The 4,707-nt window shown below is 48.4% G+C and overlaps 1 pseudogene across 1 annotated transcript; it reads left to right on the top strand.

Annotated features, from left to right (window-relative positions):
* The first annotated feature begins 1,942 nt into the window (after positions 1-1,942).
* On the top strand, positions 1,943-2,814 carry LOC100943688 (annotated as a pseudogene). Its single transcript, XR_154427.3, has one exon. The product of XR_154427.3 is annotated as a 40S ribosomal protein S2 pseudogene (transcript).
* The last annotated feature ends 1,893 nt before the right edge of the window (positions 2,815-4,707 follow it).

The following is a 4,707-nucleotide window of genomic DNA, read 5'->3' as shown; positions in this document are numbered from 1 at the left end:
GAACCCGCCACCTTAGGTGTATGTGGCTGGCGCCTTAGCCACTTGAGCCACAGGCGCCGAGCCGATTTTTCTGTTTTTAGTAGAAATGGAGGTCTCACTCTTGCTCAGGTTGGTCTGGAGCTCCTGAGATCAAGGAATCCTCCCACCCTGGCCTTACAGAATGCTAGGATTATAGGTATAAGCCACCTTGCCTAGCCATCACTCACTATAGATCCATATATATCTCTTGTATATTAAGTAGTAAGATTAGCTGGGCACAGTGGCTCAGACCTGCAGTCCTAGCACTCTGGGAGGTTGGGAGATTCACTTTCAGGCTAGGAGATGAAGACAAGCCTCTGCAACATAGTAACACCCTATCTTTACAAAAAAAAAAAAAAAAATTAAAAATTTTGTAGTGTACACCTGTAGTGCCAGCTACTTGGTAGTCCTAGTTAGGAAGATCACTTGAGCCCAGGAACTCAAGGCTGCAGTGAGCTTGATCACCTCACCACATTCGAGCCTAGGTGAGAGCAAGACTACATAGGATAATTGCACATTTTCTTTTTTTAAGACCGAGTCTCAAGCTGTCCCTGGGTAGAGTGCTGTGTCACTACTCACAGCAACCTCAAACTCTTGGGTTTAAGTGATCCTCTAGCTTTAGCCTCCCAAGTAGCTGGGACTATAGGCACTCGCCATAACGCCTGGCTATTTTTTGGTTGTACTTGTTGTTTGGTAGGCCCAGGCTGGGTTCAAACCCGCCAGCTCTGGTGTATGTGGCTGGTGCCTTAAGTTGCTTGAGCTTTAGGCACTGAGCCGGTAATTGCACATTTTCCAAACATTTTTATACCAGCCAGTGGTGTAAGCTATTAATTCTTTTTATAATCCAGAAGATATGGCCAGGCACAGTGGCTCATGCCTGTAATCCTAGCACTCTGGGAGGCCGAGGTGGGTGGACTGCTTGAGCTCACAAGTTTGAGACTAGCCTGAGCAAAAAGCAAGACCCGTCTCTACTAAAAATAAGAAAATTGAGGCAAGAGGATCTCCGGAGTTGGAGGTTGCTGTGAGCTATGATGCTGTGATGCCATGGCATGGCACTCTATCGAGGGCAACAGCTTGAGTTTATGTCCCCCCCCCCCAAAAAAAAGAAAAAAGGTTCAGTGGTAGTAAATAGTTTACCCAGGGACCCATAGTCTTCAAGTCCAATTTGGGAAAGAGGTGGACCCAAAGGAGAGCAGAGTTTGAGGGCCTAGACTTCTCTGAGACTGGCCTAAGCCACACCTGCTGGGGTTCCTAAGGCAGCCACTTAGAGGTGAGCAGGAGTATGGGAGGAGTCCTCTGTCCTTTGTTGGAGGAGAAAGTTAAGTTCTCAGTTGGCCCTGGCTAACTCTGGAAGTTTGGGCGTGCCATGGAGGGAGAAGCATGAGTTGCAGTTGTGTAATGGGTGAGGTGACAGGTGATTGGATGGGTATGTTGAAAACAGGTCTGGAGGAGGGTAGTGGTCAGTCAGTTCAGCACATGGGAATGTTGCTCTAGCCTCTGTGGCTTCTGCAACCAACCAGTCATGACCTCCATAGTCCAGTTCCTAATAGGGAAATCAAACCTAGCGCCACCTCCATCCAGTCCCCTAAATCATCCTACTGTTTTGGCTAACCAGCCCTCCTCCCAACTCACCCCACTTTTTTCATGCTGACCTCTTTTGTGCTGCTGTTCTTGGTTCTGGGGTCCAGCCCAACCCCTCTAGGAAACCTCTAGGATTGGTGAATCTAGGGACTGTTCATGAGAATTATGTATTCAACATAAGGAGACCTTGAAAGTTAACATCTTCATCAAATACTTTTGGGATGGGACTGGGGATGGTAGGGTTAAAACGGGGGAGACCCAGAACTAGAGGGTAGGTTCATTACAAGAATTCAAATCTCCCTCAAGAATATAAAAATGAGTCTTTCCCGACAAAAACACCCAAATGGCGGGTGACGCTAGTGCAGCGGGAGGGCCTGGAGGCCCCAGGGACCCTGGAATGGGAGGCTGTGGTGGTTTCCATGGAGGCTTCAGCAGTGGCATTCGAGGCTGGGGTCACAGAAGCAAGGCCGAGGACAAAGAGTGGATGTCTGTCACCAACCTGGGCCGCCTGGTCAAGGACATGAAGATCAAATCCCTGGAGATCTATCTTTTCTCCCTGCCCATTAAGGAATCTGAGATCATTGATTTTTCTTGGGGCATCTCTCAAGGATGAGGTTTTGAAGATTATGCCAGTGCAAAAACAGACCCGTGCTAGCCAGAGGACCATGTTCAAGGCGTTTGTTGCCATTGGGCACTACAATGGCCATGCCAGTCTGGGTGTTAAGTGTTCCAATTAAGTAGCCACTGCCATCTGAGGGGCCATCATTCTGGCCAAGCTCTATTGTCCCAGTGCAGAGAGGCTACTGGGGGAATAAGATCGGCAAGCCTCACACTGTTCCTTGCAAGGTGACAGGCCGCTGTGGCTCTCTGCTTGTACGTCTCATCCCTGCTCCTAGAGGAACTGGCATTGTCTCAGCACCTGTGCCTAAGAAGCTGCTAATGATGGCTGGGATCGATGACTGCTGCACTTCAGGCAGGGGCTACACTGCCACCCTGGGCAACTTTGCCAAGGCCACTTTTGATGCCATTTCCAAGACCTATAGCTATCTCCTGATCTCTGGAAAGAGACAGTGTTCACCAAGTCTCCTTACCAAGAATTCACTGACCATCTTGTAAAGACCCACACCAGAGTCTCTGCAGAGGACCCAGGCTCCAGCTGTGGCTACAACATAGGGTTTTTATACAAGAATAAAGTGAATTAAGTCTGTTAAAAAAAAAAAAAGGTAAAATGAGGCCAAAAGTTGTTCCCACTGCTCTCTAGCCTGGGCAACAGTGAGACCTCTATTTTTGGGGGGAGGGAGACACTCTCACTTGGTCACTCTTCATAGAGTGCTCGGGTGTCATAGCTCACAGCAACCTCAGATTGCTGGGCTTAAGTGATTCTCTTGTCTCAGCCTCCCAAGTAGCTTGGACTACAGGCATCCACCACAACACCCTGCTACTTTTAGAGATGTCTCACTCTGGCTCAGGCTGGTCCAGAACTTGTGAGCTCAAGCAATCCACATGCCTCAGCCTCCCAAGTGCTGGGATTACGGAAGTGAGCCACTGCCCCCTGCGTTTTTCTATATTTTAGTAGAGCCAGGTCTTACTCTTATTTATTTATTTTAGAGACAGAGTCTCACTTTATCACCCTTGGTAGAATGCCGTGGCGTCACACAGCTCACAGCAACCTCCAACTCCTGGGCTTTAGGCAATTCTCTTGCCTCAGCCTCCCTAGTAGCTGGGACTACAGGCACCCACCACAACGCCTGGCTATTTTTTTGTTGCAGTTTGGCCAGGGCCAGGTTTAAACCTGCCACCCTCGGTATATGGGACCGGCGCCCTACTCACTGAGCCACAGGAGCTGCCCTTTTTTTTTTTTTTTTTTTTTTTTTTGAGACAGTCTCACTGTGTCACTCAGTACAGTGCTGTGACATCACAGCTCACAGCAACCTCAAACTCTTGGGCTTAAGTGACTCTCTTGTCTCAGCCTCCCAAGTAGCTGGGACCTGCCACAACGCCTGGCTATTTTTTTGTTGTAGTTGTCATTGTTGTTTAGCAGGCCTGGGCCAGGTTCAAACCTGCCAGCCCCAGTGTATGAGGCCGGCACCCTAACCATTGAGCTACGGAGCCAAGCTAGGTCTTACTCTTGCTCAGGCTGCTCTCCAACTCCCCAGCTCAAGCAATTCACCTGCCTCAGCCACCCAGAGTACTGGGATTCCAGGCATGAGTTAATATACCCGGTCCCAGACCCCAATTTCTTTTTTCTATCTTATTTTATTTTTTCTTCTTACAGACCCCTATTTCTTAAAAATAAATAAATAAATAAAGCACAGTGATGGTGCCAACAACATACACCAAGGCTGGCTGGTTCAAACCAGCCCTGGCCTGCTAAACAACAATGACGACTGCAACAGAAAAAATAGCCGGGCATTGTGTAGGGTGCCTGTAGTCCCAGGTAGTTGGGAGGCTGAGGCAAGAGCTCAACCCACAAGTTTAAAGTTCTTATGAACTGTGGCGCCACAGCACTCTTATCTAGGGCGACATAGTGAGACTGTCTCAAAAAAAAAGAAAGGAAGAAGCAAATCTAAAAAAATTTTTTTTGCCAGGCGCAGTGGCTCACACCTATAATCCCAGCACTTGGGACGCCAAGTGGGTGGATTGCCCGAGCTCACAGGTTCGATACCAGCCTGAGCCACAGCGAGACCTCATCTCTAAAAATAGCCGGGCGTTGTGGCAGGCGCCTGTCATCTCAGCTACTTATGAGTCTGAGGCAAGAGAATTGCTTAAGCCTAAGAGTTTGAGGTTGCTGTGAGCTGTGACGCCATGGCACTCTACCGAGGGCAACAAAGCAAGACTGTCTCAAATAAAAAAAATTTTTTTTCACTAATTTTTGGTGATTCTTTCCAGTATCATATATAGTCTTGAGTAACTTTAACTTTCAGCGTTCTACAAAGTTACTGCCAGGGTAGCCAACCCACAATAAAATTCATTTGAAAAAGGCAAAGCAGGCTCAGCGCCTGTGGCTCAGGTGGCTAAGGCGCCAGCCACATACACCTAACGTGGCGGGTTCAAATCCAATCCGGGCCGCCAAACAGCAACGACGGTTGCAACCAAAAAATAGCCAGG

The sequence above is a fragment of the Otolemur garnettii genome, unplaced genomic scaffold, assembly GCF_000181295.1.
Source record: "Otolemur garnettii isolate 467f Iridium unplaced genomic scaffold, OtoGar3 scaffold00127, whole genome shotgun sequence".
NCBI lineage: Eukaryota > Metazoa > Chordata > Mammalia > Primates > Galagidae > Otolemur > Otolemur garnettii.
The sequence above is the reverse complement of the archived record's forward strand: the minus strand, read 5'-3'. Positions and strand labels throughout refer to the sequence as shown.